This window comes from Bombus terrestris, unplaced genomic scaffold (genome assembly GCF_910591885.1).
Source record: "Bombus terrestris unplaced genomic scaffold, iyBomTerr1.2, whole genome shotgun sequence".
NCBI classification, from domain to species: domain Eukaryota; kingdom Metazoa; phylum Arthropoda; class Insecta; order Hymenoptera; family Apidae; genus Bombus; species Bombus terrestris.
In genome coordinates this window covers 5,460,738-5,475,839 of record NW_025963552.1, presented here as the reverse complement: position 1 = coordinate 5,475,839, position 15,102 = coordinate 5,460,738, and the positions used below count along the sequence as shown (strand labels likewise).

Below are 15,102 nucleotides of genomic sequence, written 5' to 3'. Positions count from 1 at the left end.
TTCTGGTATATTGAAACGATCCATCTGGGCAACGAGATTTCATGGCTTCTACCCCAGCGAAGATACGTTGGCTGAAGAGGAGGTGTATGGCGGGATCAAGAAAGGGGAAGCGTACCGCCTGAATGGCTACTGCTCGCCCAATGTCAGCCTGAACATCTTTGTCGAGTACGCGCAGAGACTCGACATATCTATTGGGGCAGCCGTGAGGAGATGCAAGGAAGTTATCATCTCAGGAGACTTCAATACAAAATCAAACGCATTGGGTGTCACCAAGACTGACAGAAAGAAAAGAATGTCTCTAGTGGTTCTGGATTGGAGCCACCTTGTTCCTATTAGGGTATTAGGAGGAGTTTCGTAAAAATTACGAGCGTTAGTGGTAGACTCTTAAGAAGTATAAAGACTTTGTAGTCCTTGAAGACTATAGCGTCTCGGATCACAGTTACGTGCTACATGAATTTAAAGGCTTGGTTATGCCTGGTAATAGGGGGCATTTTAGGTATTCGACGCAGGATATAATGCTGGAGATGTATTTTAAAAACTTTGACGACAAGAAGACTAAGTTATTGGGAGCTCGGACAGACGTGACGGAATATCAGGAGGATTCCCTGCAGAGAACTGCGTCAACGGGAGTCGTGAATTCCCGTTACTACTGTAATAATCGACACCACGAATAGTTCGATCCCCTTATATCGGTTAGGATAATGTAGGTGCTTGCTGTAGTATAACACTACGATTAACAGGGTCATAAAAATGTATATTTCCAACACTTGTTACACCACTGAGTTACACCGTTACGTATGATATAAAGGGCGTAAACGAGAGTCATAGATGAAGGCCCTTGTGTTGTAATAGAAGTCGCGACTGAACAGACCAGACTTCGACTCAACCGAATGACTAGACTTTGACTTTGATTGTTCGTTGCTTATGAGAACCAGTAGAGTTGTCCGTCCTGATGGCGTAGAAGCAGTAGAAGAAGTAGGAGCAGTCGGAACAGTCGGAACAGTAGGAACCGTAAGAGCCGTAGGAAATGTCGGAACTGTATGACCTGTGAGAGCCGGATGAACTCTGAAGTTCGTTCTGATGTGATTACGGAGGAAAGCTCGGTATGGATGTGCCCTATGAACGAAGAACGCGGATTCGTTGCTCATATTTTTAGTTAGGGAACTGCGGGCAATGATCCGCGATGCCGATAGGTTATGACCAATGTTGGGAATGAGGATAGGAGGAAGAAGCCTCCTACCAACGTGGTTCATGGGCGACATTGTTTATGGTAAAAACCAGCTTTTCCGTTAGACTACTATTTGGTTTTTCCCATTAGGTGACTACCTGCTTTCTCCGTAATTTGTAAGAATGTACAATAGACCTAAGGTCTGTTTTATGTACCAGCTATAAACCGAAAATACTTGCAGGATTAAAAAGTCTTTTCGGGAAAACAGATTGACTTAAACCGTATGTGCGAACAATGACTTTAGATATTATAGTTTATGGTGGGTCCTTGGACTTATTGAGATTTTCTCTAAGGGTATTTGGACCTTGACGGTCAGACAGTGAAGGACGTCGCGCGAACCTTTTCACTAGACGTAACAAAGAGAATCCTGATTCAATCGCAAATTTTTATTTTTATTAATACTTAGCCAAGAAAACTTTTGAGAAAATTAAATAAACAAAAATAAAAAAAATAAACCTCCACCGTGACAATGTACATTGGCACATTGCCGTGACCAGGATTCGAACCTGGGTTACTGCGGCCACAACGTAGCGTCCTAACCATTAGACGATCACGGCTATTGGAGTATTACGTGTAAACTTTCTGAGTGGTCGATGATAACTACCAACACTGACCAAATTGACACATCAACCGTGAAGATCTTAGTACACTGAGACAATTGTGATTATTCCACTCATCTATAATTCAAACTGGCTGTAATTCAAATTATATGCATATATATATATATATATGTCGGAGATGAAAGAATACCGGAACTCCTCCTTGGATTCGCGGGAATACCGTAACTCTGTAAGCATAAACAAATGTTGCTCCGATTGTTCGAGATTTATGATCATGAGCTTGGGCTCGGGGCGATAATCGGTCGCCGAACGTAGCCGCGGTCGAGGGATGAACGTTTTATCTAACAAGGGCACAGAGTAACTCTATACCTCTCCTTTAAAGAAGTGGCCGTAGTGACACATGGCAGTAAATATTTCAAAGGTTTCTGTTCCCTGGCTCGCCACACGCAGATCCTATCCTTCGAGTAAGATGATCTCCAGATGTCGATATACCTCCGCAGTATGTTTAGCTAACGTGAGGACCCGCAATAAATTTTAAGATTTAGTCAAGCAAAGTTCTTCATTTAGACAAACAGTCCTTGTCGCAACTACGGGAAGATAGGAGAAGCCTATCTTCCACGAACGATGCCCCGTCAACAACCCCCCTTAAGGGCGGCCAGCATCTCTTTCAAAACGCCGATATGGAGATCGACCAATTAGCAACAGCGCTAATTTCCCTCACTTGTGGAACGAAAGCCTTCTTTGACGAATCCGAGGATCTCATATCCTTAGACCCACCCCATATAGTTTTTCCTCGACGACATCGTCGAGACGGAGAGTCATTCCTTCGTGTGGACTCATTGCCGAGTGACAGTACTATCTTACAACCAGTGAATACCTCACGTCTAGTTAACAAAGAGTTAGACTTGAACTGTGCGATAACATACGTTTATCATCCCGTGACCGCGGATTCGTTCGAACCTAAGGTCATTATCACTAGTGCTACGAGTGCTTAATCTTGTTAATAAGCCTGTGCTAATAAACTCTCCGTTGTATCACAACAATGTCTAATTCTAATGAAAATCCATTAAACGCCCATCTCCTTAATCCTGACTCTAATCCGACATATATATATATATGTACATTTATGATTTATGAATTCTAGAGACGCGATAAGATTATTATGAAAGGAACGTAATTGTACAATATTTTGCAGGAAATAGTTAATTTAATGATTGTGTTCCTGTGAAGCATAAGTAATGCTAGAGATATTTGGCAAAAAATGAAGGCTATATCTGCAATTGCCACTGAAAAATGTGTAACTGCTACACACATACGTAAATATAATACATGACATAAACCGCTACAGTGCTTATAGCTATATCGAAGAAGATACAACAACTCCTTCGTTGGCACTGTACCGCATCTCGGTTTTAGTTTCCGAGATATTCGCAGAAAACTGTCACTCTTACTGTAACACTGCATGTATATCTCTAACAGATTCGCAAGCATAGCTGACACGTTCGCCGCTTTGTTCGACGTGTTGCTTGGCGATTTGTTTATTTACATCCATCAGAAATTGATGTTTTTGTCTTTGAACTTTACTTTCCGAACCTAACAATAATTAATTATCTACAACTGCGTATTCGAGACTAAGAATCGTTGCTGATGTTGGCTAAAATGTATTTACCTTCAAATAATAACAATAAATTATAAAGCTCGATATAAACTGTAATTTAAAAGATTTAGATTATTCTAACCTAACTCATACTATTAATAATAATAATTTTTATTACGAAGTTCTGCAAGCGGCTATAATTCGAAGGATCCGTGAAATACCCAAGTTCGTCCAGTCTTCGTTTATATATTGCATGTAAACGCAAGATGAGAGTTAGGTTTACATTAGCTTCCTAAATCCGGCCACTGCGAAGTAGTTGATAAACAATACGAACATATACAGTGCCACAGGCACACAGTTATATGTATCATTCACCGTGGTGGTGATACCGACAGATCCTTGCAAAGATCTCGCAAAGTGAGGCTGGAAAAGGTTGACTAATACGTCAATTTCTACGATATAGTGAAAAATCACCAAAACCCACGCTTCCAGCAGTTTTCTGTAAGAAGCGAATTTTATTCCTTATTCCTTTTTCATTTGACTACCGATTTTAGGATCCTGATGTACAGAGCATCTGAATTTAACCCATAAATGCGAATTGCACGTAAACTGCCCGCCGTGCAGGAAATATGTTGAGGCAGGAATTTAATGGTTTCGCGGGTGTAATTAGTCTTTCTGTAAATAGACGTATAGGGGTCATGTGAAGGTAATGTGCGCTTAATTAAATAGAATCATATAACTTTTAATGCGCTAGTTGATTCGTTTTGATATTTCCTATAAAAAATGAATAGGCTATACATGCGAATTCTATAGAAGTTAGAACAACAACCGACGGTTTGACTTTTCCTGTGTTTACTACAAGTCGGTCGAACGATATAAATAGAGAAGGGTGGGTACTTGGGGAGGAGAATAAAACAGGACTTCGAGAAGCGAAGATGGAGAACAAAGAAAAAGAAAGAGAAGAGGGATTGGAAACGGAGAATTTTTAGGAGTTACGGAAGAAGACTTAGAAAATCTATTCTTGAGATTTCACGAATCGATCGCCTGATTTCTATAAATATTACAGCATTAAGAATCGATTTTCTCCACACCATGCCGTTAAAGGTTATTCTCCGTATCACCATTAAGGGGCTATTCTAGTCTAGAGGCATGAATTTCTGGCGGTTTTTGAAGCTGTGTACAAACGAAACAAAAAATATTTTTACTACCCAAAAAAATTTTTTTTCAAACGGCCGCCATTTTGTGAAAAAAAATTTTTTTTTACTTCTCCAAGGTTCATGCTATAGCGGTGAGGTGATGTGCGATACGTATAGAAGAATAACTCGGTATTGTTTAACAATAACTATTTATTTGCTTGTGTTCGTGGTATACACTAGCGCGTCGAAAGCACGGTACAATTATCGGTTCAAGATTACAAGTTCAAGCTCGGCGCGATACTTTACGCGGTGGTTCGAGTCGAGACGATTGCACAGATGTCGAGAAATTCAGATTCGCTATTACGTACGACTGCGGACGAACAATTCAGATAGGCGTCTTCAAACTTGCCTCGCGACTCGCCATAGAACAGAATGAATTTGTGTCGCGATGATGCTCCTTAGGAAAACTGTGTTTGGGTGTGTCTAAGGATACGGGATCATCGGATTCATTAAGAAAAATGTTAGTTCAGAGAGTGAGGGAAATGGACGTCGCTGTTAATTGGCTAAATCGTGAAGTGGTGGTTGCAATGGGATGACAACTGCCCTTGAGAGAAAGTTGCTAGCGAGGAGCGTCGTACGTGAGAAAAAGCAGATTTCCCGTAGTGGGTGGTATGTGTAGGGACTATTGAGACAAAGACTATTTGTCCCTTTAGAGAATCTTAGCTGCATGAATCCTAAGATTTATAGCGGGTCCTTAGGCTCGCTGTAAATATTCGGTGAGAGTGTATCGACATCTGGCAATCATCTGTTCGAAGGGTAGAGTCCTTGTGTAGCGAGGCACGGGACAGAAACCGTTGGGAAGTTTGCTGTCGAGTGCCGCTACAGCGGCATCTATGCTAATTAAGAATCCGTTCAGCTTTTTTGCTGCAGATGACCAGAAGGGTTCAAATCATGCCCGCCAGGACACCCTGTTTTTTGGACCCCCCACTTTGCCAGCTCATAACTTTGTGAACTTTGAGTTTCTTTCTTTCGATTAATTTTTTATGTAATCCTTAAATATCAATAAAAGAAAGATAAAATATGGAGAGTAAAAATATTTTTTAGAATTTGGAGGAAAGTACATTTGCAATCCCGTTGACCGCGGATTCGTTATCGAACCTAGATCTTTGCCTTTAACATCTCAAATATCTAATTAACACGGTTACTTGCCAAATTCTATAGTAATCATATTTGTATTAGTAAATATCTTCTCTATTGCATAACAAAAACGTCTAATTCAAATGAAGATTCGTTACACGCCCCTAACTCTAATCATAATGAGAATCAGACATATATTTATATACTTTAGCTAGTCTTTGGTTTATAACACTCCTTTCTTCCAGTGACGTGAACATTCTCTCTGATTTTGTTCTTCCGTTTGTCGGAAAGATAAACCTTGAAGAAGAATTTTCCAAATAGGATTAAATAACTAAAGTAGATGGCGAAACCGAATATAAAATTTTTACGCATAGTGTGGCATTCAAGTCCACAAATAATATATATGTCGGAGATGAAAGGACACCGAAGTGTTCCTTTTGGAACCTTGGGAAAATCCCTTAACATTGTAATCTAGATTCAAATCATAGCCGTAATTAAGCAATTGCCGTCGTTCAATCCGATTGTATTTGTCCGAGATTTGTGATAATGAGCTAAGGCTCGAGGCGACAACCAGTGGCCGCGGTCAAGGGATGAACGCTTTATCTAATAAAACATGGGTTAACAGTATAGCTCTCCTTAAAAAGAAATAGTTGTAGCGGCACTCGACTTCAAACATTCCAACGGTTTCTGTCCGGTGGCTCGCTACACGCAGACTCTATTCTTCGGGTAAAATGATTACCAGATGTCGACGCATCTCCACAGTACATGTTCAGCTAGCCCGAGGACCCGTTATAAATCTTAAGATTTAGTTAACTGAAATCCTTCGAGCAGACAAACAGCCCTGGTTCCAACTAAGAAAAAATAGGAGAAATCTATTTTTCTCACAAACGATGCTTCCCGCTGGCAACTTCCCCACAAGGGCGGCTAGCATCCTTTTCTAACCACCAACATGGAAATTGACCAATTAACATTAACGTCAATTTCCCTCACTTTCTGAACGAAGACTTTTCTCCGCGAATCCGATGACCTCGTGCCCTTAGAAACGCCCCATCGTAGCTTTCCTCCGCAGCGTCACCGTGACGAAGAGTCACTCTCTTGCGTACGATAGCATCGGCGAGTTAAATAACGTCTCTACGAACTGTGAATATTTCACGCTTCAATATATAGTCCAACTTAAGTCTTGACGAAAATAATACATTCGTCGTCCCGTTGACCACGGATTCGTTATCGACCCTAAGATCATTGTCATTTGTGTCTAATCACCGCGGTTACCTGACAATTCTGCAACATTCACACTTGTACTAATAACCATATCTGTACTAGTAAATATCTTCTCTATTGCATAACCACAATGTCTAATCCAAATGAAGGTTCGTTACACGACCCTACCCTAATCATAATGTGAACCCGACGTATATATGTAATATCATAAAAGAGAGAGGTGTACGTTTTGTTACGCTGCGACGTTTTAGTGTAGGTCGCGTTTCTGGAAGTCGCTCGTTGTCCTGCAATGTCGCAGGCGGATCGTCTTGTCCGTCCTACGAGGGACATACAATGTATCGACGAGCACATCCAAGCAGCGACTTCCAGAAACGTCGATTTCGGCCGTTAGTTTCAAAGGAATGCGGCATATGTGATCATAGGCGCGAACGGTGGCGTGATCCGTGCGTAGTGGGGGTCGAGAAGACTCGAGGTTCCCCGAGAAGACCAAGAAATGATATAAGAAGGGTAGTCCTTGTTGAAGATTCTAAGAGCACACGTCGAGAGGTCGGATGTATAAAGCCGCTAACCCGAACGAACACGTTGACATTGTTTATCATTGAATAATCTGTCACTCTTTATCAGTATATTCATCGTTATTAAATACACAAACTATACCAACTTTTTAACAAATAAGGCATCTTTACTTGTTCTACCTCTAAGACCCATTATGCTATGTGGCGGCACTCAACATACCAAATACTACCATTCGACACTAACTAGGGTCGGACGACGGCAGCGCAGTGGTTAGCGCCTTAGGTTACGAACGTTCAGAACTCGGGTTCGAATACCGGCGACCGGAGTCCAATTTTTCTTCCATGCACCAAACGCGGAGGAAAAATCAGCAGTATCCCAGCAGCGTCATCTACACCCGTACGTAGAAACTATATCGGTATCTCAGTGTGCTTCCACATATATACAGCCCCTTAGCGGCAACTGCTCTGGACGAGGCCCAGCAACTACAACAACATATAACGCACCTCAGTTACTACATATATATTTTGAAATCTTTATCTATAAATGCTTTCTGGTAACATCTCGTGAAAACACTTATAACGTGTTTTAGAAGTCTGCGTTAGTTCAAAACGATAGAAATTGGTTGTGACATAATGCCAGCGATAAGATATTTATTTATTCCAAAACACTTAGTGTTTTTGATGTTAAGGTATGGGATATGGAAGTTTTCAAAAATGCTGTTTGTGAAAAAGTGAGAATAAATGCAAAATCATAAGTGTAATTTCGTTACGCGTATATTTGAAATATTTTTAGAGAATACGTTAATAAGAGAAAAGGATTTACAAAAAATTCTAAAAAGAATTCTTTGTAATGTACGTTTCGATATGTGATTTTAGTTGTATTTTTGTTTGCCGAATTCAAATGTGTAATAAATTTATGTTTATCATTTAAGATATTTTAGTGACGAACAATTTAATATTTAGTAACACGTATAGTCGATAATAGATGACTTTGTGAAAGATTTGGCTTAAGAGATATCCTGATTGTATTTTATCAGCAATATGTACGAAAAAACCGTTATCGCACAAGCTTACAGAGACTCGGGAAAAAAATGAGCATCTAAAAATATCGATCGAGTCTATCGATTGCATCTGGAACAATCTTCTAGTTACTACCTTTTGTAAGTAACGCATCCGCATGTGGAGGGCGAGCACGAACATCGCGTTGACATTTTCAACAATTATTTATATATTTTGTTCATTTCTGAACAATTTTATCGCATAATTTGTTCCTAGACAATATTTCTTGTCAATTCTTACATACTGGTAATGAATACAACTAAATGGAATCATCTACACTTCTTCGTTATTGTTATACGAAAACACTTCATAGAACTAAGTTATATTTACTTATAGAATCATCCCCTACTCGGCTGTCCTACCCTACCTGATGTACCTTCTAAATATATATGTATGTATGTGTATTATTTGATATATCTTTCATCTGTAAGATTATCCACGCACAATAGATGACAGGCGTCGTTGCATCGGGCTATGAGAAACAAATAATTTGGATATAGATTCTTGGTTATGTACCCGATATACTTATTACATTTTTCATTCTCACTGACGATGATACTGAACGCCACGTATGGACAATACTATTGATCGTATGTGATCAATATTCAAGGATTGAGGTACAATATTAACGAAAATTTACATATTTTGTATGCAAGCGTCACTACCTAAGGCGGAAAATTAAATAAGATTAATCGTGCGGTTAAGTTTCAATATTTTCGATCACTATTTGCTGCGTAGACTCAAAGCAACTCTGGTATTGAGTCACGGTGCTTTTAGACTAAGCAAGCTGTTATAAATGGAGAACATCTTCCACCTGCACTTGTTCAATGCTATGAAACGGAGGAAGAAATATTTATTTTAAAACATTTATCTGAGCAATGACACAGAGTCGCCATTGCGCTACAATATTGTTTTCGATAATGTATTCACTAGTCATGCAATATTAGCGCGATCTATTTTTTCCCTATTCGTTACAGGCAAGTAACTGAAGCATTGAAGGTTCTCACACATAATGTGGCATGTTTGCCGTATAACGGCCAATTTTATCTCTCGCTTCACGAATCGAAATGCACATTTTTTTCGTCAATATCATTTCGTATACTTTAAATAAGTGTTTTATACGAATCTTCTAAGTAATCTTTTCTCAGAATTAATTCACAAATCAGTCTAAGAACGTACTATCGTGTGAATCTTCCGAGTTTGTTGAATGTTTGTAAGAAGAATTTTTAATTTTTTTAATTAACTAACTACGTAGTTTTATAGAGACGGGTTTGCAGAGATGTTGTTTCAACCGTTCGCGCAGAGACGCGATCGCGAGATAACGCGTCAACGAGAGTCGTAAATTCTCGTTACGATTAAACAGTCGACGCCACGAACTGATTGATCCCCTATTTCTATTATGAGAATAGAGGTGGTTGGAATGAGTGTATACGACAAACTACACTTGATTTGTTAACAAAAAGTTCAATAATAAGTAAAGAAGCAACAATTTTAGTCAACGATCAACGATTAACCAGTAAGACAAAAATAAAACAATTAATGTTTTGTGAATGGGTATGCTTATTACGAGACCTATCGTGCTTCGCAGCTTGAGATAGACTGATTGATTCTTTCGTTCGGAACCACGGATTCTTTCCTTTGTTTCCCTTCGATATCCCTACTACACATGCGTTTATTAGGTGTACCGCGGAGGTCGCCACGTATGCGTTCTTTCGAAAATTCGGCGAAAGAAACGTAGAGATATCAATGGTACATTGGGCATGTCGGTATTGCGCTTTGACGGCATAGCTCTTTATACCGCGAAGCCGTTGGAAATTTCCGTAGTCAATGCCGTCACAAATTAAAGTTTCCTTGAACACTTGATTACAGAGATGATTAGCAAACCGTAACATCATCTCCCCGTTGATAGGGTACCGATCCAAATTATAAAGATGTGATATTGTTTGAGGTTCCTATCCTATTTCGTCTCGATCGCTGGTTGTTCAGGTTTCTCGAGATCGAATTGAATTGGCAATAGGACAAGCCTTTTGACGACCCGATCCAAAATGCTCGTTGCTGTCTGAACTGTGGCTGTCCGGATGACACCATCGGATGCACCTGGATGGACCTTGATAACTCGGCCCAGAGGCCATTGCACTGATGGCACGTTGTCCTCTCTGAGGATGACGATTTTGCCTTCCTGGATACTGTGCCCATCCTTGGTCCATTTGTTGCGGGTGATCAGCTCGTTCAGATACTTTTTATGCCAGCGGTTCAAAAAATGCTGTTTGAGTTGCTGGATATGCTGCCATTTGGAGAATCGGTTGGATGAAATGACTCTGAAATTTCGTTCACGCAAACTCATTAGTGAATCGCCAATGAGGAAATGTCCGGGAGTGAGGACTGAGAGATGATTTGGGTCGGTGGATAATGGAGTTAATGATCGCGAGTTGAGAATAGATTCCATTTCTATGATGAGTGTATTAAACTGTTCAAATGTGAGTAATTCGTTACCGATGACGCGTTTAAGGTGGCGTTTGAATGATTTCACCGCTGCTTCCCATAGCCCACCGAAATGTGGGGAATGAGGGTGGGATAAAGCGCCATTCGATTTGCTTATTGGCTAGGAAGGCGTTTACTTTTACGTTGTGGTCGTCCGATTGTAATAGATCATGAAGCTCTCGTAATTCGTTGTTTGCGCCAATGAAGTTGGTGCCATTATCGGAATGGATGGTGGAGCAAAACCCTCGTCGAGCGATAAATCTACGAAGAGCGGCGATGAAGGCTTCGCTCGTCGGGACAAGTGTCCCGCTTACGTGAATAATTACGTACTCCGCAGGGAAGTTCGCCGGGAGTGTAAGGCGTTTAATTACGGTTACATTTTCTCTACGTGGCCTTGTGTAATAGCGCACCCACGATCCTGATGCCAAGGATGGGACCGTCGGGATAATTTCAAGGATACAAAAGTACCTTGAGGCCCCCACATACGTGAGTCCCATCTGGAACTGCCGAGCTCGGTTAACAGATCGCCGGCAGGCAGTGAGGTGGCCGTACATCCATACGATAGTCCCACCAACGACTAAGGTTGGTACCACGGGCGGTCGAGTTACAGTCCGGAGGGAGTAGCGACTCCTCTGCTCGGTCAAATAATGTGTATGGACTCGTGGTGGCAGCGGTCGATGGCCAAAATGCTGGCAAGAGGGCCGATTTAAGGTGATGGCTCCACCGAATGACCTTCGGCGGGTGAGCAGCGTCCCACCTGCTCCGGAACCGTCTTGGTGAGACGGGAGGGCATAGAATGTGCCGCGTTCGACCTGAAACGAGCAACAGCCCCTGCAGGCTTAGCTAATCCAGGGAACAAGGTACTGGGTGCCTTGTGCGATGGTTGGGTGTTATCTCAAACCCTATGGTCCTAGGGCGCCCGGGCACTGTGTGGAATTATATCTGAGGTAAGCACTCGTTACCAAAAGACAATACCAGTTGTATCGTCCTTCTTGGAAGTGTTCCTCGCATCGTCAATCTGTCTCTGAGATGTGTTTGATCGAGAGTTTTTCGTCTATTTCTCAAAACCGCGCAAGGTCTGCTTATAGAGCCGTCGTGGGTGCGTTAAATGCGTTTGTTGCGGTTTGGGAAGTTGGACTCCCCCCGATTACCCAACCGAATCGCGTTTTTTGCAGACGCAGTTCAGGCTCGTCTAACTGAGTTAGGTTGATTTGTCCAACATATATCGAGGCGAGTGTTGAACCTGAGCTTAGTAGGACATCAATCGGGGCTGGTAAATAAAATCGTGAACCGGCCAATTTGCGATTTCTAGGAATCACAAGTGTTGAACGGTCGATTGGTTCACTTGGAATTAAGGTTGAAATGGTCGTAATAACAAGAAACGTAAATGTTCGTTCGTATGCGCCGTCAGTGGAAGTGATCGTGGCCGTCATGTATCGCCTAGAAGTCGTCGTCAAGGTGTCTAGAGCTCCAATCGGGACCGAACATCTGTTTTGCTTTATTTCAAGCGATTTTGTCTATTGTTCTGTAATGAAATTCATGCTAGATGGTTGAATTTTATCGTATTGATGTTTATCTTTCAAAACGTTGACTTGTGCAGTTATGATTATATCATTGGATAATGATTTGAATGCTGCTGGTCTAGTTCGGTCGTCAACGGATCCGTCAATTGTCGGCGTTATTGATTATGTGCTCGTCTGTCAGTGGAAGATGGGCTTGGAGGCGAGGCTGTTCGCGGTGTCTCCGATCTGTGGTCTGTCCTGTGTCGTCTATGGCGAGTGAGAGATGAAGGGGGTGGCAAAAAAGGTGTTGTGGATCGACTGTTTGATGGAGAGGATTTTGGACTGGACGTGCTGGAACGAGACCCTGAGTGTTGTTTTGCCCTGTGTAACATCGTATGATGGCGTTCTCCGCACGCCCGACATGACCCGGTGTGTCAATCTCGCTTTGTATGTCCCTTCCGGAGGCAGTTGATGTGTAAGGACCCTCGTTTGACCTCTCGAAGGCGCTCGCGAAGAGATATTGTTTTGAAGCTATCACACATCCAGATAGAATGTGATCCTTGGCAAGTGGGACAGGTTGACGGCGCCTGGGATGTGAGAAATGCGTGTCCTCATGGCGCTCGTGGTCGTTGACAGGGACGTTGGTAGAACGTGCCTTTTGTCTCCTTTGAAGTGAAATTGTTTTGATCACCATTCGCCCGTGTTGTAAGAAAGTCTATCAAGCGTGTATGGTAAGGCATTCTTTTGTTGGGTAAGGTGTGCTGCCATTCGCGAATGGTGGACGAAGGTAACGTTGATGTGAGCAATTTGATGAGGACGACATTTCATGTGACAGGTTCGCCTAATTTTTCCAACGCTCGGAGATTCACCTTGATCGTTTCGAGAAAGTCTTCTACAGCTTCGGGTGTTTCCGTCGTTATTTGAAGATAGTCGCAGATCAAGTGCCAGTGGCGCATACAGACTTGAAGGTGGCAGTCAAATTTTTCTTTAAGAATGCCAATAGCGATAGAACAATTTATCTCTGTGATGTCTAACGATTGGATGCTTCTCGCGGCCCTTCCGGGCAAGGATGAGCGGAGATAATGAAATTTTTGTACGGATGTAAGTCGTTGTACCGTCGAAAGTAAGTAAATGGATTTCTGGTAATTCAATTGATGTCGGTTCGGCGACATTAGATGAATCGCAGTTTGGAGATTTCGACGATGATGCTGGTGCATCATTCAAGAGAGTGTGTATTCGTATTAGCAGGTCGTAATATGTGTTTGTTATTTCGAAAACGCGCGCGTCGTCCTCCTCGCCTAAATGTTATAGTTCTTCTCGGAATCGTCTGTACTGTTTCCACGCGTCATCGAGTAGTGTCTTGTGGGACGTTAAAGAGGCCTTCTTATTTGGTTGGTTGGATTGTTCATGTTCATCAAGGTGTGTCAATAAGAGAGTAAGTCGGCCGATTTGAAAGCCTCGTGTCCGATGCAAGGAAAGGATGTCCTCCATTGGTATAGCGGATTGTAAAGATAATATACTGAACGAACTTACCTTGCAGTTGTGAGTTTAAATGTTGCTCGTCACCGTGAGTGTCTCGTATGATGTGTAAGATGCATCCTTGCGGAAGTTGACCCTCTATTGTTGGCGTGAGGTCTCGTGGATGCTCAGCAAGAAAGACGTTCCTCTCCCACGGCCACTCGTTTGGTTGTGTGATTGAAATTGTTGACATAAACAGCGTCTGCTCTAAGCAAGTTCCACCGCAGTTGAGCTGATACTTTGGAGACGTTTTTTGGGGATTTCCGAAATTTTCTCGCGGTTATAATTTATTTTATATAGTATCGTATAGTGGCAGCTATCTACTTGCCACGTCGCGTAAAAAAAGCATGGGAGCACGGGAAATTATTTTGAACTCCGAGACAGTTGACCTGATATAGTCGGCTGCCCGAAAATTCAAGTATAAAATTTCAGAACTAAAAATAATAAGGTTTGGAAATATTGCGGTTTGTGAAAAATATAAAGGAATAACGATGATGTGTAGGCCTAGGTGGGTATATGTCGTTCGACAAAGCATAGTGTAGATAAATATGACAAGGTGTATTTATAAACAAGTTATTTATTATAAATTATTTATTATGTATACAGGCCAGCCGTATTATAGTGGCGGTAGTTAGAGTCAAATAATTAATTTTAGTTTTTTATCGTAGTTAATATTGTTGATGTTATTATATGTATAGAGAGAGAAAACGCAACGGATAAAGTGTAAGGTACAAAATATATTTATTTAATTTAATAGAGAAGTGTAATAATAAGTAGGAATACAATTTGTGCTGGTCCAGATCCGCACGCTAACAGTGTTACCTTATAACTGAAAAACCCCGAAGCCAATGTCGCCTGTCTATTGTTTATGGTCTGCCTTCGTGCCAGTCTTTTGTCTATATGCTGTCGATGGCTCGGCGCTTGAAAAAACTAAAATAACCAGATATAGAGTTTTCGTAGAAGTGGTGACCACATCAACAAATATTATGCTCGTTATGGCCATGATGAAGGCGAATAATAATAGACCTGCCGAGGTCGATAGTCTGGACGTATAACAAATAGTACAATATTAATATATCAAATAAATATCGTAAATATCGATATCATTTGTTAAGGGATGCATTTTGAGTATAGTGAATTTATGTTGA

General features: G+C 41.4%; 1 non-coding gene across 1 annotated transcript; it reads right to left on the bottom strand.

The window, feature by feature from the left end:
- Window positions 1–1,713: 1,713 nt before the first annotated feature.
- On the bottom strand, window positions 1,714–1,785 carry TRNAH-GUG. Its single transcript has one exon. It is a non-coding gene; the product is annotated as a tRNA-His (tRNA).
- Window positions 1,786–15,102: the final 13,317 nt, after the last annotated feature.